Consider the following 22613-nt stretch of genomic DNA (forward strand, 5'->3'; position numbering starts at 1 on the left):
GTGACTTGAAAACCCTATGATGTCGTCGAGGTCGACAAGACAGGTCTGCCACTTCAGTCTCGCCAGTACGGTGTCCATGACACGCTGGAAAGTTGCTGGCGCCGTGCATAGTCCGAAGGGCATTACCTTGAACTCCTACAGTTCATCCGGCATGACGAAGGCTATCTTCTCTCGGTCCTGTTTGTCAACTTCGATCTGCTTGTAGTTTCTCTTCAAGTCCATCAATGAAAAATACCGAGAGTGGCGCAGCCGGTCTAGTGTTTGGTCGATGCAAGGAAGTAGATAGATATCTGTTCATCACTGTGTTCAGCTGCCGATAGTCCCCGCAAAACCTAAGCGTCCCGTCTTAACCAGTACTACTGGAGAGGCCCCCGGACCGCTTGAAGGCTGGATTATGTCGTCGTTCAGCATTTCATGTACTTGCTCCTCAATGACCCCCTTTTCTTTTATGGAGACTCGGTATTGTGACCGATGCACAGGGAGCATGTCATCCTCGGTAATGATGCAGTGCTTTTCAACGGTGGTGGTTTTGCTCACCCTCGACGACGTCGCAAAGCAATCCCGGTATTCGGCGAGGAGGTTAATGAACCGCCGTCGTTTCGGGTCCGGAAACTCGGGTCAATATCGAGCTGTGCGGGCGACATACTGTCTTGCTGAAGTGACGAGGACTCTTCAGTTCTTGGGGCGATTTCGGCTTAGTTCCGGAGTTCCTCGATATGGCCCACAGTGATATCTTTCGGGGGGTGTTGCGTTTCTTGTCGGAAGTTCGTCATGAGGACCGCAGTGCACCCATCCTGAAGTTCAGTTATTTCTCCTGTGATGCCTATTCGTTTTCCCAGGAGCAATTGAATGTTGCCTTCCAGAACAGCTTCTCCGCAGGTAGCTGAATCTGTTACGACGGGTACAACAACATGATTGTGGCGGCAGGTTCACGTGGTCGGCAGATACTCGGACGGTGGCTGACGCCGTTTGGGTCTTTTCTGAAGGCGGAACAGGTGTCCGCAATGTCAATCTGCTCTCTCCGAGGTCGATGATGGCGCCGTATTCACACAAAGTCCATGCCGAGAATGACGTCTCTGGCACAGTCTCGTAGAATGACAAATTTTACAAGACACGTCTCGCCGTGAAATTTGACGCGAGCAGTGCATCTTCTGACAGGCGTGATGTGTCCTCGAGCGGTTCGTACCTGTGACGCATCCCACAGCATCGTCACTATTTGAAGGCGGTGAGAGAGTCTCCCACTCAAAACTGTGTAGTCTGCTCCGGTGTCCACAAGTGCTGATGCGTCGTGGCCCTCGGTAACGTTTAGGTTGTTGCGCACTGTTGCAGGAGCGTCATTGCGATACGTGGCTTCGGGAGAGTGGATGTGCTCCGGCGTTCTTGGAGGCTCTTGACTTCGGTCGTCTTCGGCAACACCACCTCCAGGCGTTGCCGCAGCTAGTTTTCCTGGCTCTGGAAGTAGATTTTGAGTGGGGAGGCTGAAGTCAAGCATTTTGTTTTTGCATATTTTATTATAGGAGGCAAGAGCTGCAGCCGAATTTCTGTCATTTTATTTTTAGTTACTGTTTATTAAAAGATCAAATATTATTTGCATGAAGTTCCTTACTTAGCATGTGCAATCACTTTTCCTTCCTGCTTTATAACAACAGTAGGGAGTTTTAGTGGCTCGTACGCAATACAGTTGTGGGTCAGAAACGCACACGTGTAGAATGCAATACGTACTGCTTTTTTGCGCATGCACTCTCTGACCCTCAAACCTTTTACGTACGATCCACCAAAACTCACTAATATGGCAAAAACACTTACGCATAGTGCTTCAGACAACTTGAAAATTCCAAGGGGATACACAGCATTGCAAAACTGAGTTTGCAGAGAATCACGTTTATTATTCTTAAAATGCTGATTCAAAAAGACATCCACGCTATGAAATGAACAAGTAAACCAAGATAATTACATATATACAATGACGTCTTAATGCATATTTTGAAAATGTGCACAAAAGCGTGATGAAGGAAACAGATCCACATGCAGGCCCCAAAGCCACGTGCGTTGATCGTCTCGAGGAAGAGTAAAGGTCGCGAATCGCTCGGCGGTCCTGGAGACAAATTCCTTGATGATGTCGTCCAGGTTGAGCTCGACACTCTTCCTTTTTGAATGTGCAAAATGAGGAGGCATGTTAGCCTCCCCTGAATCATGCCGCTGCATAGATGCATTTTAATCCGGCGTAAGGCACTAAACGAACGCTCCCCCGAAGCGACAGATGCAGGCTCAGGATGAAGAAGTTTCATATATTTTACGACTAGGTCCAGGAGGTCACGAATTTTGTCGAATTTTGCCTGTAGTGTCCTCAATATGGAGTCAATTGTGACGGAATCAGGGTTGCATAAAAGAGTCGGCAAATGTAAAAACTGCGCTGAGTCGGGCCAGGTCGAAATCACATGCATGCAGCTCCTAGAGCTTCTTTCAGGTCATCTGTTGTGCACTGTCTTCCCCATCAGCGTTAATCAAAATGCTCTCTAGTTTTACTAGCCTGCTTCATACCAGGGTATTCAAACCGCCGTTGATTTTCACTCGGAATGCAGTCTATAGCCTCAAAGTACTCCTTCCGTAACGCTGCCTTGCAATCGAGTACAACTGGTAAAGAAGGTTTGTCGCTCATTTTGAGCCTTTTTGGCAGTTTTGTCGGCTTTGCGCTGCGCAGGTCCTTCAAACCTAGCCGCATTGCACTTGAGCTCGCGCAGTCCCACAACACTTCAAACGCGACATCAGACCGCAGATGGGACATTGCCTCGCAGAGTCTCTGTAGCCTCTTTGATACCTGCGTCGCCAAACGTTGAACGTTGCAGTACCCTCGCAGGCTCTTCGCATGGACCAAACATAGCTATAGAAATGTTTCTTCCTAGCAGTGTTTCAAACGTTTTCAGAAGCCTCCTACAACCGTTCAAAATGGCCCTGCTGTTGTCTGCAATCGAATATTCTGTTTGTAGCAGCTCGTTCAGTGTCTCCTGAACTACGTTTTCAGCAAAACCTTTTCATTGACTTCATTCTGACAGTCCACCTTGTTGGGCAAAGCGGAAGAAGGTTATTTGGCGTTGATCCGGCCTCTTCTGCCGCCTCGCTGACTGGAGGAATTACAATAGATGAATAAACAGCTTTGCGTTTCTTCGAACTCGGAGGGGGGGGGGGCTCAGCCCCGTCCTGAGAAATCTTGGGGGGAATCTGGACCCCCCCTGCCCCCCCCCCCCCCCCCCCCCGGTTATGGAGTCCCTGGGATACAGGCTCTGTCGGCGGGGTCATGGCACTGGACACGCTGAACGTCTTGGTGATGGCGAGCGGGATTCACAACAGAGAGGCGTTGGATTCACAACAGAGAGAGGTGAGGATGGCTAACATCGGAGGTACTCTTCGATGTTGTGAGAGTGTTCGCCGTACCTCGGGCATGGTCTTCCAGGTCGAACCTACGCAGCCCAAGTCGGCAGCAGGAGCATCCACGATAGATGTGGTTGGCTTCCTTGCAGATGTAGCAGAGCGGGTGTCGGTCGGCTGTTCGCCACGGGTCAGTCTTTCTTGACAAAGTTTGTTCTCGGCGGACGTGCGCCCAATCTTTTTGGTGTCGGGGATACTGCGTGGCCAGGAAGCTTCATGTCGGGGGGCTGCCATGTACGGACGCGGAGGTGGTGGTGTTCGGCCGACCACTGCGGCGTAACTACTTGATCAGTGATCTCCTCCGGTGCTGAAACGGTGACAGGAGCCTCGGGCTGGAAGGCTTGGTGAACCTCCTTTCGCACGACTTCGGTGAGTGAGAGAGAGGACGGGCGATCAGCAGCGGTCTTCCCAGACGATGTCGCAGACAATTTCCCGAAGTCCGTCGGCACCGGCAGTGGTTAGGTCCAGTCGGAAAGATGTTACGATTGGAGGAGCAGTCACGCCAGCAAGTCGATGGTAATGGCTTGCACAAGACGACAGCGCGCGCTCGATGTTGCTGGCTGCAGTCACAAGACCGTCGACAGCTGTCGGGATTGCGAACGAGGACTTCGAAAATTTCACCCTTCACGCCATCCATAAGGACGCGGTTTCTTTCCCTCGGCTGCCTCTGGATCGGCTCGGGTACTGAGGCCCATGACATCTTCAAGAAAGCTGGTCATGGTATCGTTGGGGCCCTGCACCCTTCTTTGGTGAAGGTCCTCTGCTCACTGTCGATGGTGCTGGTTGATGAACGTTAGCTTCAATTCGGTGGGCAGGAATTCCATGTAGTGAAAGAGGCTTCGTGGTTATCAAACCAGTGCCTCGCAGTGCCTTCAAGCGAGAGGTAGAGGTTGTGGAGGCACTGCTCAGTCGTCCATTCGTTGTGGCGGGCCACGCTTTCATAGTGTTGCAGCCAATCCTTGATGTCCTCATGGACCTCACTGAAGAAAGGCGTTGGAGTCTGGGGTGCGATGGGCACGTATACGACGGCGGGGCAATCGGGGTCTGCAACGACTGGTTGTCCATCGTCGGCCTCGTTGGTTGCGTGTTCTTGAGTGGCAAAAGTCAGAATTCCGGGGTTAGGCCTTGGGTGCGGCGGCTTCCTTGGGTCTTGGTAGTTTGTGCGGATGGTACTCTTGAGTGGGGGACTGGGCTTTGGCTGTGAAGGTTCGGAGGGGTACGCTTCATGGGCTGCGTTAGCCCGGACCTCCACCCGAATTTCACGAATGACGATTGATGAGGCGACGAAAACTGAAGCAAACTAAACGATTAATGGGGCGAACTTGTGTTCAAAACAAAGTAGAAAAAGACTAGCGTCGCAGGCGGCGATGACGGAAGAACCGCAGGATCAAACGCGTGTGGGGCTATTTTGCGGCAGCTGGCACAACAGCCCGGGGAAAAAATGCCGGCAATTTCGGACGGCGCGTGTATCACTGGAGATCGTGTTAACCCCCCGCCTGCGTTCGCATCGCTTCGCGGCGACAGTCTGCGGCTGCTCATTACAAAAATATTAACCCAATTGGCCCACCCATACACGCTGCTTCGCGGGAACAGTCTGCGGCTGCTCATTAGAAAAATATTAACCCAATTCGCCCACCCATACACGCTGCTTCCCGGCGGCCCGCCGGCGACCCAAGCCCCACCCCCACTGTTCTCCACTAAAGAGCGAAACACATGCACGACGAAACCTTCCGATCCGACGTGCGGACTGCCGGAATGACCTTGGGGGGGAGAGGATTTTCGTAGCATCGGAGAGCGTTGAAAACCATCGCCTCCGACCGTCGTATTGCGTGGTCGGACGTCGGATCGAACGGTGTCGTCGTACATATGTGTTTCCCGCTTTACCCCAAGAAAGGGAGTCCCATACCGTTTAGTTCAGCAAAGTTTTGTAAACAATATTCGGTTTTTTTTTTGTTTTTTTTTAGAGTTAGTTGTAGAAAAGAAATATTGTAAATATCGCCCCATGCCTCAACAAAAAAAAAAATTAAGCGTTCCAGGGGACTCCAAACCCCGGCCCGCTGGCCAAATCCGGCCCGCGGAGGCCTTCTAACCGGCCCGCGGCTGGCCATGGTGCTTATATTGAGCTCCGGCCCGCGGCCCGCTACCAGTATAGGTTCGCTGCTACCAGTGCGGGCAGAAGCGCGCAAAAAGACGCGACGGCGCGACGAGCACCGAACATACCGGAAAGAGAGAACACTTCATCGTATTTCGAGCCCGACACCGAAGCGAAAAAGGCATTTTCTATGCTCGGTTCACACGAAAACTGACAGTGCGGTGGAAGCTGCGGGTTCGCCGGACCAATCAACTGCATGTCTCTTATCGCCAGATCTCGCTCTCCACTCGTGAATAATATGCAGAGAGGGTGTGATTACGTGGTAAAAGACCGGGAGTTGACTGGTTCAGCGGGTATGCAGCTTTTAGTGCACTGTCAGCTTAGGGGTAGACGGAGGATAGAAGAATCTCAAACGCGGCTTCAGTCGCGCAAGCGGTGCGTGGGGGGGGGGGGGGGGGGGGGGAGGGGGGTTCTGTATGATTCTTCAGCAGGCACTCTGTGGGAAATATGTGGACATGTCGTGTGTTTTAAAGCCTGTGGTTTCAGCCGTGAATTACATAAGGTCCCATGGGCTTAATCATCGCCAGTTTCGTGAATTCCTAAAAGATGGTGAATCGGAGTTTGTAGACGTTTGGCGTGCGATGGCTGAGTTGCGGTAAAGTGCTGTCGCGTTTTTTTTCAGCCTTAGAGAAGAAATAAGGAAATTTCTCGCAGACAAGAAGTGGCCCGAACCGCTGCTTTCGAACAGTAAGTGGCTTTGGAAATTGGCGTTCTGTGTAGACCTGACGGAGCACGTGAATAAGCTGAATGTGAGATTGCAAGGCGACACACGTCTTATTCATGACGTATACATGGATATTAAAGGATTCAGGGTGAAATTACAGCTCTTCGAAAGACAAGTGTCAAACCAGACTTGGGATCACTTCCCCTGTTGTGCAAAGCTCCGTACAGAGAGTGATGTGGAATTCCCCTCATTCTTCGCAATGGAAATCCTCAGATACCTTCAGAGGCAATTTTTCGAACGGTTTTCTGACCTCGACAGGAGAGTTAGTTTGTAGTTTGACTTACAGTTTGTAGCTTCCTTCAGAATGTAATTTGACATACAGTCAAACTACATTCTGAAGGAAAACTACGAGGTAGGAAATTTGATACATTAATTTTACAAATCCTTGGGCTCTGAGCGATTTCCAAACCTGAAATAAACTGCTTTTTTGCACTACATACCTTTGTGAGCAGACATTTTCAAGGATGAAGTACGTAAAATCCAAATACAAAGCTAACTTGTCTGTTGAACACTTGAAGTCCCTCCTAATTATTGGCTTATCAAGCGCCGCAGTTCAGCGAAATAATAAAGCCGAAGAATCAGCAACACCGCTCACATTAGTCCTGCACTTCATGTCCGGGTAAATGTGTCGAAATTCTGATGCATTCTGGCTCAAATACTGCTTAGTGTTTTGTGGCATATAGTCGTATGTCGTCATTATCAGGTTCACCGTGCTTAGTCTCCTGCTTCACATCTGTAACTACGTTAAAATTCCTTTGCGTTCTCGTGTATATTGTGATATGAGTCATGTGTGATAACTATTGCATAATGCCGCGCCCAGGGCTGAGAAAGCAACGCTCGGTCACGGACCTCCAGAAAGTCCTCGTTTATTCATGTACCGCATGTAACTTCTATAATTTATTCCTGCTTTTGTTTTCTAGAAAGTGCGTGTTCATTCTCGCCCGATCACGCGACGCTCGAGCCGCTTTCGCCGAATCTTCGAGATAGCGACGCACTCTAGATAAGAGGCCGCCCGCGACCTTGTCGAGTCAGTCTCGCCCCAGCGCTCGATTCTGCTGACACGCCGACTTCGACGCCCGCGACGCTCTGCTTTCTTCTGTTTCCTTCTTTATTTTTGGCACAAGTTCGCCACATTAAACGTTTATTTATTTCTGTTTATTTCTTGTTTATTGGTCACGACTCACCACCCGTGACATTCTGGTGGAGGTGCGGGGTACCGCATGTCCGTGCAGCGCAGCCCTCCGAGTTCCCGCAGTACAAGTCCAAACCCCAGCTCCGGAGGACCCGACGAAGACCAGATCGAGACCCGGTCAAGTCGCCGCATCCGAGGTCTACCCCCGGAACACGGACTTCTGCCACCCACGACCAAGCCGAAGACGACGATGGCCAACCAGCCGCAGACCCCGGCCGCTTCTGCCGTTGTGTACCTGCCGATCGCACCCAGGACTCCAACGCCTTTCCACAGAGACGTCCACGAGGACGTTGAAGACTGGCTGCAACACTACGAACGTGTAGCCCGCCACAACGGATGGACGACTGAACAATACCTCCACAATCTCTACTTCGCGCTTGAAGGAACTGCGAGGCATTGGTTTGAAAACCACGAAGCGTCCTTCACTACGTGGGAGTCCTGCGCCGCGGAGTTGAAGCGAACGTTCCTCAACCACCACCGTCGGCAGCGAGCGGAGGACCTTCTCCAAACAAGGGTGCAGGGCCCCAACGAAAGCGTGACCAGCTTCGTAGAGGATGTCATGCGCCTATGTGCCCGAGCCGATCCGGAGGCAGCCGATGAGAAGAAGCTCCGCGTGCTCATGCGTGGCGTGAAGGCTGAAATTTTTGGGGGCCTTGTCCGCCATCCCCCGACAACCGTCGACGGTTTTGTGGCTGAAGCCACTAACATCGAGCGAGCGCTGTCGGCCCGAGCAAGCCATTACCATCAACTCGCCGGCGTGCCTGCTCCTCGAACCGCCGCATCTTGCCGACTAGACCTGAACGCCACCGGTGTCGACGGCCTTCGGGAAATCGTCCGCGACATCGTCCGGGAGGAGCTCCGGAAGCTGCTGCCTGCTGCCAACCAGCCGGCTGAGCTGTCGATCGCCGAAGTGGTGCGCGAAGAAGTCCAGCGGGCAATTCAACCGGAGGCTCCTGCCTGCGTAGCACCACCCGAGGAGCCCGCCCTGACCTACGCCGCAGTGGCCCGACGGCCACCGCCTCCTCGCCGCACCTATGTCACGCCGCCACGACGTCAGTCTCCTGCGCCGCAGCACGACCGACGCCACGACGACCAGGTCCAGAACGCCTGCCCGGAGCCTCGCGCACCCCGCAAGACTGACCTGTGGCGAACGCCCGACCGACGCCCTCTGTGCTTCCATTGCGGGGAAGCGGACCACACCTACCGCCGATGCCCATACCGACGACTCGGGCTACGCGGGTTCCACCCGAACGACCCGCGCCCCCGTCATGGTGAACGCCCTATCGAGATCGACGAATACCTGCGACGACCTCAGTCCCCCGAGCCTGCGTCCCCCCGAGAGTTCCGGTCGCCGTCACCGCGACGTCCAGCTTCGCCGATGCACCGACCGCGACGTGAAAGCCTGTCCCCCCTCGCTCCTCGCCGGGGAAACTAGGCGCGGCAACCCCTGGAGGTGGAGTTGCCGAAGACGACCGACGCCAAGATCCTCCACGAACGTCGGGGGGCCCCCACTCGAACGCCACCAGAGACCAAAACGACGCCGCTGCAGTGGTGTCCAATACCCTAAACGTCGTCATCGACGGCCACGACGCATCCGCACTCGTGGACACCGGAGCAGACTACTCAGTCTTGACTGGGAGGCTCTCCCGCCGCCTTCGAAAAGTCATGACGCCGTGGGATGGACCACGAATAAGAACCGCCGGAGGACACCTCATTACACCAGTCGGGAGATGCACCGCTCGCGTCGAGATTCACGGCGAAACATGCCCTGTGAAGTTCGTCGTTCTGCAAGACTGTTCGAGGGACGTCATTCTCGGAATGGACTTCCTGTGTGAATACGGCGCCATCATCGACCTTGCGGAGAACAAGCTGACGCTTCGGAAGCCTGCCCCATCGGTGGAAAATACCAAACCGACGTTAGCTGCAGTGCGAGTCCTCGCCAGCCACGTAAACCTGCCACCGCTGTCGAGTGTATTTGTGCCCGTCGGGACCGAAGGAGCCACCTGCGGTGTAGCACTGCTGGAAGGAAGCGTCCAACTTCTCCTCGGACGAGGGATTGGCATTGCAAGAGCCGTAACCGAGCTCCAGGACGGGCGTACAGTAGCCCTTGTCACCAATTTCCGGCAAGAGTCGCAGCACCTTACAAAGGGTACAACTGTGGGCTACGTCGAGGAAATCGAAGACTCAGCCGCGATCGCCGTGATCTCAGAAGACGCCTCTCCGACGCAGAACAAGACAATCACGTCCTCAGAGCTCGACATCGACCCATCCCTCCCAGCCCCACAACGACGACAACTTCGTGACCTTCTCGCCGAGTTCAGTGAGTGCTTCTCCACGTCGTCGAAAGTGCGCCAAACGACGGTTGCGAAACATCGGATAATTACTGATGACGACGCACTCCCTGTGCATCGGCCGCCGTACAGGGTCTCCGTGAAAGAAAGGGAAGCCATCCAGCAGCAGGTACAAGAAATGCTTGACGACGACATTATCCAGCCCTCAAGCAGTCCGTGGGCTTCACCGGTAGTCCTGGTGAAAAAGAAAGACGGGACTCTTCGGTTCTGCGTGGACTATCGCCGACTGAACGCCGTAACAAAAAAGGACGTCTACCCACTGCCACGCATCGACGACACCCTGGACCGACTACGCCACGCCCGATACTTTTCGTCGATGGACTTGAAGAGCGGGTACTGGCAGATTGAGGTCGACGAACGAGATCGTGAGAAGACGGCCTTCGTCACGCCGGACGGACTGTATGAGTTTAAAGTAATGCCATTCGGGCTGTGCACAGCGCCGGCAACCTTCCAGCGCGTTATGGACACCGTCCTTGCCGGCTTGAAATAGCAAAGCTGTCTCGTCTACCTCGACGATGTTGTGGTCTTCGCAAGCGAATTCGACGAGCACCTGAGACGACTGCGAGCCGTTCTACAGGCCTTCAAAGCTGCTGGGCTGACCCTCAAGCCTTCCAAGTGTCGGTTCGCCTATGGAGAGCTCAAATTCTTGGGCCACGTCGTGAGTGCTCAGGGTGTAAGCCCTGATCCCGCCAAGACGTCCGCTGTCGCCGAGTTCCCGAAGCCATCGGACAAGAAGACCGTTCGAAGATTCCTTGGGCTGTGCGCCTATTACAGACGTTTCGTTCGTGATTTTGCGCAAATTTCTGCACCGCTGACGCATCTGACGAAAGACGACGTGCAGTTCCAGTGGGGAGAGGAGCAAGAGCAAGCGTTCGACGAACTCAAGCGAAGGCTCCAGTCGCCCCCTATCCTCGGACATTTTGACCAGTCGGCGGAGACTGAAATCCACACGGACGCCAGCAATACCGGTCTCGGTGCGGTACTCGTTCAGCGACAAGAAGGGGCAGAGAGAGTAATCGCTTACGCAAGCCGGGCGCTGTCTAAGGCAGAACAAAATTATTCAACGACCGACAAAGAATGTCTTGCTGTCGTCTGGGCGATAACCAAGTTCCGCCCGTACTTGTACGGGATCCCGTTTCGCGTGGTCACAGACCACCACGCCCTCTGCTGGCTCGCAAACCTCAAGGATCCGTCCGGACGCCTCGCCCGCTGGAGCCTTCGACTGCAGGAATTCGACGTAACCATTGTGCATAAGTCCGGCCGCAAGCATAATGACGCTGACTGTTTGTCTAGGGCTCCAGTCGAACCTCCAATCTCCGGCGCGGACGACGATGACGACGCCCGTTTTCTAGGCGCAGTTGACGCTACCGACATGAGGGCACTGCAACGCGACGACGCGGAACTTAGCTCCGTGATCGACAGCCTCGAAGGTCGAGGAGGCTCTGTCCCACGGGTCTTTTCTCGGGACCTACCGAGCTTTGTCCTGCGGCGAGGCGTGCTCTTCAGAAAGAATTTCGGAACCAGCGAAACCCCCTGGCTACTGGTTGTCCCCGCCAGCCTCCGAGAAGAAATTTTTCAAGCGTGCCACGACGACCCAACGGCCGGACATCTCGGCTACAGCAGGACCCTTGCCCGGATTCGTGACAAGTACTACTGGCCAAAGCTTCCGAAGACCGTCCATCTCTACACACGATCGTGCCATGAGTGCCAGCGACGCAAGAAACCACCGTCAAAGCCAGCAGGTCTCCTTCAGCCGATTACCCCGCCAACCAAGCCCTTCCAGCAAATTGGAATGGATTTGCTGGGTCCTTTTCCACCGTCGACGATGGGGAACCGCTGGATAATCGTCGCCACCGATTATCTTACTCGTTACGCCGAGACGAAAGCCCTTCCTTCGGGGACTGCTGTCGAAGTCGCCAAGTTCTTCATCGAGTCCATCGTCCTCCGCCATGGCGCCCCCGAAGTACTGATCACAGACCGAGGGTCATCGTTTATGGCACAGTTGACCCAAGAGATCCTGCGTTTAAGCCACACGGAACACCGTCGAACAACGGCATACCATCCGCAGACCAACGGGTTGACGGAGCGGCTCAACAAAACAATCGCCGACATGGTCTCTATGTACGTCGACGTGGAGCACAAGACCTGGGACGAAGTGCTGCCCTACGTCACGTTCGCCTAAACACAGCAGTGCAAGAGACCACAGGAGTGACGCCCTTCCAGCTGGTGTATGGCCGGGCGGTGACGACTATGCTAGACTCTATGCTGCCGCACGAGTCAGTCAACGACGGGAGCGATGACGCCCAGGTGGTTGCTCAACGGGCAGAAGAGGTCCGCCAGCCAGTCAGACTACGAATTCAAGACCAGCAACATGTCGACGCTCGCCGGTATAATCTTCGTCGCCGCGACGTCCACTTCCAGCCCGGAGACAGAGTTTGGGTGTGGACGCCGATTCGTCGTCGCGGTCTCAGCGAAAAACTCCTGAAGCGCTACTTTGGGCCCTACAAGATCATCCGACGCCTCGGCGATCTGAACTACGAAGTTCTACCCGACGGAACGCGCCCATCTGCAAGACGTCAGCCGCGACCCGAGGTGGTGCATGTCGTCCGGCTGAAGCCGTATTACGAACGATAGGACTCTCCACTCTCGTCGACGAGCGAACTGTGGACTGTGAACTCCGGCTAGCAATTCTGCTGTCCTTTTGTTTTTTGTTTTCCGTTTTTGTGCTGCATCGGGACGATGCACTTTTAAAGGGGGGGATAATGCCGCGCCCAGGGCTGAGAAAGCAACGCTCGGTCACGGACCTCCAGAAAGTTCTCGTTTATTCATGTACCGCATGTAACTTCTATCATTTATTCCTGCTTTTGTTTTCTAGAAAGTGCGTGTTCATTCTCGCCCGATCACGCGACGCTCGAGCCGCTTTCGCCGAATCTTCGAGATAGCGACGCACTCTAGATAAGAGGCCGCCCGCGACCTTGTCGAGTCAGTCTCGCCCCAGCGCTCGATTCTGCTGACACGCCGACTTCGACGCCCGCGACGCTCTGCTTTCTTCTGTTTCCTTCTTTATTTTTGGCACAAGTTCGCCACATTAAACGTTTATTTATTTCTGTTTATTTCTTGTTTATTGGTCACGACTCACCACCCGTGACAATATTGTCATCACAGTTTTACCGTTCTCGTTAGTTTTTTTATCTGTGCGAATATTCAAGAGTTCATATGCGCTTTGGTTTATGCCTGGTGGGTTATCTGGGTCACACTTATCGTATGTCACAATTACCTATATGCTGAATTTCGAAATAAAGTATATGTATTAATCCACCCTTGATTGCTTCTCGTTTTTACTCTAACTTGAGTTTCTCTATTTAAATGCTCACCAGGGCTTATTAATATAGTTTTTAATGATTTATAATATGTATTTGTTTTCCGGCCCTCGAGACTGCGAGAGGTCCCCAATCCGGCCCCTTGGCCAAAAAGTTTGGAGACACTTGCGTTATAGGGATTTGTCACAGAATTCGACTATTATTATTATTATTTATTTTTGGAGTTCTCGCGAGGAAGCGCATCCCATCGCCGGACGCTCCCTTGCCCCGCGCGTTGAGCGGCAGGGTGGTTCGGGCCTCGTTCGCCTCGCCCGCTTTCTGTTTTACGGCCCCCTGACCTCCCCCCCCCCCCCCCCCCCCTCGTCCCGAAGACATTTCTCGCGAGGTTGTTAGTTGGTAGCGATGGGCGACTCGCTTCCCGGAATGTTGGGAATATCTTCCAGATGTCGGAGTGGGGGTGCGCTTTGTGGTTAGCTGGGGTAGGCTCACTGCGGGGCTTGCCAGCGTGACGTGTTTTTTTTTATATACGTATTTTGTTGTTACAACTGCAGAAAAAAATTTTTTTTTTAGGGGGGGGGGGGGGGCGAGGGAGAGTGGTGTCTGCCGCTAGAATTTGGGAAATTGAGGACCTCGGCTTGATTCCGAGCCGAGTCAAGGGAGTGTGCGCGAAGACCTGGCCGGGGGGTGTACGCAACGTGAAGTTTGGGCGGGACTGCGGTAGCGACGGAAGGCTGAGCGCGGGAGGTGTTTGGGCTCCCTGGTCCAAGCGCTGCTTTGGGCGCCCAAGTGTGTGTGCGTTCGTGGGTGAGTGCCTGTGCCGAGGAGCCACGCCGACAGTACCCAAGCGCACATCGACCTCCCGAGTTCGGTCGACATCGCAAGAGGCCGCGTCACCCCCATCACTCACCGGACTCAGGTTCGCGCCACTCACCCCCATATTACTTTGTATAGTTTATCCCCCTTTTAATTGTTTTTTTCTTCCTTTGAGTTTGCAGAAAATGTTCTTTGAACGAGCGCCATGTTTTGATACAAGTCGCGCCTGAGCGCTTCCTCTGTGGGGCGGTCCGTTGTGCCTCGCTGTCGGGAGTTTTGTTTGTTTTGTTTTATGTCTATCGGATTTTTAGTAAACCATCCTGTGGTTGAAAAGAAAAGAGTCTGTGTTGTTCTTTCTCCCCTCACTGTGAGTCCGTCACCAGGGCGTAGACCTATCGTCCGATCAGCGGTCCTATCAAAATTATAAATTTGTTTGCATAGGATATATTATTTTTTCACCGAACCTGTGACAGGATTGAACCAGTGTCGCCAGTGTTCTACTGATTATGAACAGACACCTTACCACTGCGCCACTTTACAACTTCGAATTGCTGTTTTACAATTTGTTTTATACGAGACCGATATGGGGACAACGGCCGGCATTTCTTTTCCCTGGTGTGCCAGCTACCAGCAGAATATCCACTTCCAATCAAATGCTGGGGCGAGACTGACCCCGGCTCGCAACACGGAGCTCCTTATGTACACAAGTCGGCTCCTGAAAAAAATCAGCGTAGAAGGTTCGCCCCATAGAACATTCAAACATCAAATAAGCTACAGGATTCTCGAATTTACCAGAACTCAAAATTTACAGAAATAACAAAGAGGCGCGCCCGTTCCCAGGCATCAAAACTCGAGCCCCTTGCGTAGGATTTAAAGATGATAAACATTCGGCCACGAGCGCGCTTGGTCGGCGACGCGCTTGACAATAAGGTGGAATTGTTTGCAGTCATATGAACGTAAACGGTTGAGTATATGGTACTGGTGCGACCATATGAATGAATATAGTTTTGTATGGGCCAGACTATACAACCATACGGAACCACATGTGTATGGTATGGCTCGGTATGGTTCAGTCATATCCAACAATACGGAACCATATGTGTATGGTATGGCTCCGTATGGTTCAGCCATATCCAACTATACGGAACCATATGTGTATAGTATGGCTTCGTGTGGTTCAGCCATATCCAACTATACGGAACCATATGTGTATGGTATGGCTCGGTATGGTTCAGCCATATGGAACCGTATAAATCCATACCATGCCATAAGGTTTGCCATATGAAACCATATAGATCCATACTATTCCATATGGTTTGCCATATGGGTTCATATAGTTTTTTTCAGTAGGGCGGGTATTGAGGTATGTGGATAATTTCTTTGTGCTAGGGCAGCAGCCCACAGTGTTGGATGACATGGTTATGGAAAGAGTGCAGGAAACCTTTTCATCAAATCCGCATGGCCTTGCTTGTATTCACAAAGCAATGACGTCATAAAAACTGCAATTTATAGATTTCAGATTAGATCTTCTTCAAGAGCACATGCGCTTGGAGTAAACACTATGTTAAAAAAGTATGTGTTGCCCGTAATTTCAGACAAGTCTTAGTTGGTAAAGAGAGGGATCGCTTCCTCCTAAATGAATGCATCCCACACAAATTCGTGCCAACACACCCTGAACGACAGTTTTTGAGCCCGGTGGGACGCCTGAAGTCGTCAACCTACTTTGATAATTTTCTTTATGAGGTGGCCGGAACGGTTGTCTTTTTAGATTGAGAGGAAAAAGAATAATGAGGAAGCGTTCATGTCCACAAAAAAAGTGAGACCCGTCGTCATAGCTATTATACACAAGGTTTCACGCAACCTGAATACGGTGGTGTCGCATTTTGATATGTGGGTTGTGTTTTCGGTTCCTAGTCTCTGCCAGAAAATCAGCGATAAAAAAAGATGAGGGTGACATGTGACAAAAAGAAACTCACTCGAAGCAATTCGTAGATTGTGCCTTTTTGGTCGTGCACGAAATTCCCATAATTTGCCCAAAGCGTATGTTGTTCAGACGGGCAGGTGCGTCAATCACAGGGAAAGTTAGCACGCGCTGTCAATAAGGAGTTCCCCCTAGGGCAATTGAGATATTGCTTATGATGAATTATCCTTGGGTGCGTGAACTAGAAAACAAACTCTGGAGAAGCGAAGAACCAAGATCTCTAGAGAATCCTATGAGAAATTCAAAATCAAACTGCAAGGGTGTGACAGATGCAAAAGTGCCCCTACTCTTCATTTAACAGTTAAAAAATCTGAATTCCAAGTTGAGAAGCCCGGTTGTTTGTACAAATAGTTCGTGTATTTTCAGTGAACAGTCAGTTGAAAGTTGCTTTTGAGCAGCATCTCTTACTTTACGTCCTTGTCTTGCGGAGCTTTTGTCAAAAGAAACGGTATACCCACCCTATTGAAAAAAAACAGCACAAGCTGGTCCCAGCATCCCAGCTTCATGCTGGGTTATTGCTCCAGCATGCCCAGCTTGTCGTGCTGGTCCCAGCATCCCAGCGTCATGTTGGGTTATTGCTCCAGCATGCCCAGCTTGCCGTGCTGGTCCAGCTGGTTGGATGCTGGGTCGTGCTGGGTGAATGCTGGGGAAATGCTGGGTGAACTGCCCATGCTGGTTAGGCTGGTGAATTTCTTCCTCCATTTTAACCAGTTTAAATGAATACACAGGATGAACAAGCCAAACTCTTTAGAAAAGCCGGCTCGGCATCTAATTTATTATTTTTGTATTCGCGGTCTGCTCACATGAGCTCAGATGCTACACATCCACTGCGCTGACACAGTACTAACCGGCGCACAGATAGTGGTTCTCGGTGCAAAACAAACAATGCTATTAAAACTAGATTGCTTATCTCTCAACACAAAAATACTAGACACACGCCAAAAACAGGCAATAACAATACAAAATAATACACGGATGAGAGAAGCGAACCTGGGTCCCGGCTGTAAGGGTGGCGAGGCGTGCTCTTGCGTAGTCGGCAGAGGCGAGGAAATCCGTGTGGCTTGGATGGCATTGGCGATACCCCTCGGCACCACCGTCATTTACGAGCACACAGATGTTTGACAACACGAAACGACGCCTCAGTCGGGGCATCCGACGTCTTCCCGCGCTGAACGGGCTGCCGCTCGCTGTCTCCTTAAATCCCGCTTCGCTTGCACCGCCGTTCAAGTAGTCTCCAAACAACGCGCACACAGCCGTCCCTTCGAAAATCTGTCCACGATAGCCAAACGTGTCTCAAATTATCCGTTTCTACCACTCACTCTCTCTCTTTTCTCGCACACAAAGGGAGCTCGCAGCGTGCCTGAAACGCCCGGTCGGCTACCAGAAACGAGAGGACAAAAACAGGACGTGGCATCGTCCCCACCCCAGCCGACCTTGGCGCGCGCGCCCACAGCAAGACCAGCTTGAACCAGCTTGGGCCAGATTCAGAACCAGCTCGAACCAGCGTGACAAGCTTAAACCACCTCAAGTACCAGCTTGCCCATTTGCAGCGCCAGCTCGAACCAGCTTGAACTAGCTTGAACCAGCTTGATTACTGCCTGGACCAGTTCCAACCAGCTCGAACCAGCTTAAAAACCAGCGAAACCAGCTTGCCCAGCTTGATATTGCCGCGCGCCAAGTAGGCAGCGCGGCTGTAGCCTAACGGTTGTCGCGCTTGCCTCCCACGCGAATGGCCAGGGTTCGATTCCTGGCCGTGCCTACGCATTTTTGTTTACACTGTAATGTGGTGTTCTAGTAAATTCGAGAACCGTCTAGCTGATTCGAGGCTGGAATGTTCTACGCGTCGAACCTTCTACATCGAATGCTCCAGAAGCCAACGCGTGTACAAAAGCGGCTCCGCCTGGCAAGCAGGAGTCAGTTTAGCCCCAGCGCTCGACTCTGCTGTCTCGCCGACTTCGACGCCCGCGACGCTCTGTTATTATCTTTTGCACCCTTTTATTTTTGGCACAAGTTCGCCACATTAAACATTTATTTATTCCTTTTTGTTTCCTGTTTTTTTTGGTCACCACCCGTGACATTTTGGTGGAGGTGCGGGGTACCGGATGTCCGTGCAGCGCAGCCCTCCGAGTTCCCGCGCTACAAGTCCAAACGCAAGCTCCCGAGGACCCAACGAAGACCAGATCGAGACTCGATCAAGTCGCCGAACCCAAGGGCTACACCCGGAATACGGACTTTTACCACCCAGGACCAGGCAGCCGACGATGGCCAACCAGTCGCAGACCCCCGCCGCTCCTGCCGTCGTCTACCTACCCGTCGCTCCTCGAACACCGGCTCCATTCCACGGCGAACAGTACGAACACGTCGAAGACTGGATTGACCAGTATGAACGCGTTGCCCGCCACAATGGCTGGACCTACGAGCAGCGCCTGCACAACGTCTACTTCTCACTTGAGGGGACCGCCAAGCACTGGTACGAGAACCATGAGTCCTCTTTGACGTCGTGGGACATTTTCAAGACCGATCTGAAGGCTACGTTCGTCAACCACCACCGCCAAGAGAGAGCCGAGGACCTACTGCGAACCAGGACCCAGGGCCCCAATGAAAAGCGTCACGAGCTTTGTGGAAGACGTGCTCCACCTGAGCTCCCGCGCCGACCCTCAGGCCACCGAGGGAAAGAAACTGCGCATTTTGATGCGGGGCGTGAAGGACGACATCTTCGGAGGCCTCGTCCGCAACCCGCCGGCAACCGTCGACGCCTTCGTCAGCGAGGCGACAAACATTGAGCGCGCCCTCCAAGCGCGCGCTTCCCACTACCAGCGGCAGCCAAGCGTCACTGCAACCGCTCTGCTTAGCGGCGAAAACGCTCCTGGTACGGACATCCGCGAAATCATCCGGGAGGTCTTCCGGGAGGAAATCCGCCGGTTGCTGCCAGCTGCAAACCGGCCAGCGACGCTCTCCATCGCCGAGGTTGTGCGGGAAGAAGTTCAGAGAGCCATCCAACCAGAGGCTCCCGTCGCCGGGGCAGCCACCGAGGAGCCCACGTTGACTTACGCCGCAGTGGCCCGACGGCCACCGCCTCCTCCTCGAGCCTATGTTGCGCCACCCCGACGTCACTCTCCTGCGCCGCAGCACGACCGACGCCGCGACGACCAGCTCCAGTACGCCAGTCAGGAGCCCCGTGCACCCCGGAAGACCGATGTGTGGCGAACGCCCGACCGACGCCCTCTGTGCTTCCACTGCGGGGAAGCAGACCACACCTACCGCCGATGCCCATACCGTCGACTCGGGCTGCGCGGGTTCCACCCGAACGACCCGCGACCCCGTTATGGTGAACGGCCTCGGGAAATCGACGAGTACCTGCGACAAACTCAGTCCCACGAGCCTGCGTTCCGCCGAGAGTTCCGGTCGCCTTCGACACGACGTCCAGCTTCGCCGATGCACCGACCCCGACGTGAAAGCCTGTCGCCCCTCGCTCCACGCCGGGGAAACTAGGCGCGGCAACCCCTGGAGGTGGAGTTGCCGAGGACGACCGACGCCAAGATCCTCCACGAACGTCGGAGGGCCCCCACTCGAACGCTACCAGAGACCGAAACGACGCCCCGGCAGCGGTGTCCAATAGCCTAAATGTCGTCATTGACGGGCACGACGCCTCAGCACTCGTGGACACCGGAGCAGACTACTCGGTCTTGAGTGTGAGGCTCTCCCGCCGCCTTCGAAAAGTCACCACGCCGTGGGATGGACCACAAATACGAACCGCCGGAGGGCACCTCATCACACCAGTCGGGAGATGCACTGCTCGCGTCGAGATCCACGGTGAGACGTGGCCTGTGAAGTTCGTCGTTCTGCAAGACTGTTCAAGAGACGTTATCCTCGGAATGGACTTTCTCTGCGAGTATGGCGCCGTCATCGACCTCGGGGCAAACCAGCTGACGCTGCGAAAGCCTGTTTTACCGCCGGTGGAGACCAACACGACGTCCACCACAATCCGAGTTATCGCCGACTATGTGAACTTACCGCCGCGGTCGAGTGTTTTCGTCACCGTTATAACCGACGCAGCCATACACGGTGAAGCTCTTCTGGAAGGCAGCGTCCAGCTGCTCCTACAAAAAGGAATTGGCGTCGCAAGAGGCGTAAGGGATCTCCAAGAAGGACGTACAACTGTTCTTGTGACAAACTTCCGAGAGGAGCCGCAGCACCTGATGAAGGGTACCACTGTGGGCCACATTGAGGAGCTTCATGCGCCAGTCGTGGTCACCGCAATCTCCGAAGAAACCTCGTCGCAGAACAGCACGCCGCCGCCGCCGATCGACATTGATCCCGAGCTCCCAGCTCCTAAGCGCCGGCAACTGGTTGATCTCCTCGCTGAATACCGTGACTGTTTTGCCACGTCGTCGAAAGTTCGCCAAACACCAATGGCGAAACATCGCGTTATTACCGACGACGACGCGCTCCCTCTCCACCAGTCGCCGTATCGAGTCTCCTTAAAGGAAAGGAAGATGATTCAGGATCAAGTCCAAGAAATGCTTGACGACGACATCATTCAACCCTCAAGAAGTCCATGGGCGTCCCCAGTCGTCCTTGTAAAGAAGAAGGACGGAACCCTGCGGTTCTGCGTGGACTATCGTCGACTGAACGCTGTGACAAAGGACGTCTATCCGCTCCCCCGCATCGACCATACGTTAGACCGACTACGCCACTCCCGATATTTTTCGTCGATGGATCTGAAGAGTGGCTACTGGCAGATTGAAGTCGACGAACGCGACCGGGAGAAAACTGCCTTCGTCACTCCCGACGGACCGTACGAGTTCAAAGTGATGCCGTTCGGGCTTTGCACTGCGCCAGCCACCTTCCAGCGTGTCATGGACACCATGCTGGCAGGTCTGAAATGGCAAAGCTGCCTCGTCTACCTCGACGACGTCGTGGTATTTTCACGAGATTTCGACGAGCACCTGAAACGACTTCGAGCCGTGCTTCAAGCCATCAAGACCGCCGGCCTGTCACTCAAGCCAACGAAGTGTCGATTCGCCTATGGTGAGCTTAAGTTCCTTGGCCACGTCGTGAGCAACAAAGGTGTTCTCCCTGATCCTGAGAAGACCCGCGCCGTGGCTGCATTTACGCCGCCGTCTGACAAGAAGGCCGTGAGAAGATTCCTCGGACTTTGTGCCTACTGCAGACGATTTGTTCGGGACTTCGCCAAGCTGTCCGCACCGCTGACGCACCTCACGAAGGACGCCGTAAAGTTCGAATGGACAGACGAACACCAGCGGTCATTCGATGAGCTGAAACGAAGACTCCAGACGCCCCCGATTCTTGGCCAGTTCGACCAGTTCGCTGATACAGAGATCCACACGGACGCCAGTAACACAGGACTTGGCGCGGTGCTTGTTCAAAGGCAGGATGGGGCAGAGCGAGTCATCGCATACGCGAGTCGGACGCTGTCAAAGGCGGAGAGGAACTACTCTACAACTGAAAAGGAGTGCCTTGCTGTCGTCTGGGCAATAACGAAGTTTCGCCCATATCTGTATGGAAGCCCTTTTCGCGTGGTCACGAACCACCACTCGCTCTGCTGGCTCGCGAATCTGAAAGACTCTCCGGACGCCGCGCCCGGTGGAGCCTACGACCGCAGGAGTTGGACATGACCGTTGTGTACAAGTCCGGCCGGAAGCACCATGACGCCGACTGTCCGTCAAGAGCTCCTGTCGAGGTCGGTCCTGCCTGTATCGAAGACGACGACGATGAGTGTTTCCTCGGCGCTTTAGACGTCAGCGACATGGCAGCACTCCAACGAGACGACCCTGAACTGCGAGCGCTCATCGAGCACTTAGAGGGACAAGCGAGTTCGGTTCCCCGTGCTTTCTTAAGAATCCTGCATACATTCTCCATGCGGCGAGGGGTGCTGTACAAGGAGAACTTCGTCAACAACAACACAGCATGGCTGTTTGTTGTTCGAGCCAGCCTTCGAGACGAAATATTCCAAGGATGCCATGACGACCCAACGGCTGGACACCTTGACTACAGAAGGACGCTCGCCAGGATTCGAGAAAAGTACTACTGGCCGAGGCTACCGAAGACCGTTCACCTATACATTCGATCATGCCACGAGTGTCAGCGACGCAAGAAACCGCCAACGAAGCCGTCAGGACTTCTGCATCCGATTTCTCCCCCGTCTATGCCGTTCCAGCAGATCGGAATGGATTTACTTGGCCCTTTCCCATCGTCAACGTCGGGAAACCGCTGGATTATCGTCTCCACCGATTATCTCACACGGTACGCCGAGACGAAAGCCCTTCCAGTTGGCACGGCTGTTGAAGTCGCCAAGTTTTTCATTCAGTCCATTGTCCTCCGGCACGGCGCCCCTGAAGTCCTGATCACAGACCGTGGATCTTCGTTCATGGCCCAGCTGACGCAAGAGATCCTTCGTCTCAGTGGCCCCGGCCATCGTCGAACCACTGCATACCACCCGCAGACCAACGGGCTGACCGAGCGACTCAACAAGACAATCGCCGATATGATCTCTATGTACGTCAACGTAGAGCACAAGACGTGGGACGAGGTGTTGCCCTACGTCACGTTCGCCTACAATACGGCGGTTCAGGAGACCGCTGGATTCACCCCTTTCCAGCTGGTACATGGTCGGAAGGTAACTACCATGTT

At 53.6% G+C, this 22613-nt stretch overlaps 1 pseudogene; it reads right to left on the reverse strand.

Moving 5' to 3' along the window:
- Positions 1-1802: 1802 nt before the first annotated feature.
- Positions 1803-2722, reverse strand: LOC121836913 (annotated as a pseudogene).
- Between the last annotated feature and the right edge of the window lie 19891 nt (positions 2723-22613).

This window comes from Ixodes scapularis, unplaced genomic scaffold (assembly GCF_016920785.2).
Source record: "Ixodes scapularis isolate PalLabHiFi unplaced genomic scaffold, ASM1692078v2 PGA_scaffold0__279_contigs__length_252992795, whole genome shotgun sequence".
NCBI classification, from domain to species: Eukaryota; Metazoa; Arthropoda; class Arachnida; order Ixodida; family Ixodidae; genus Ixodes; species Ixodes scapularis.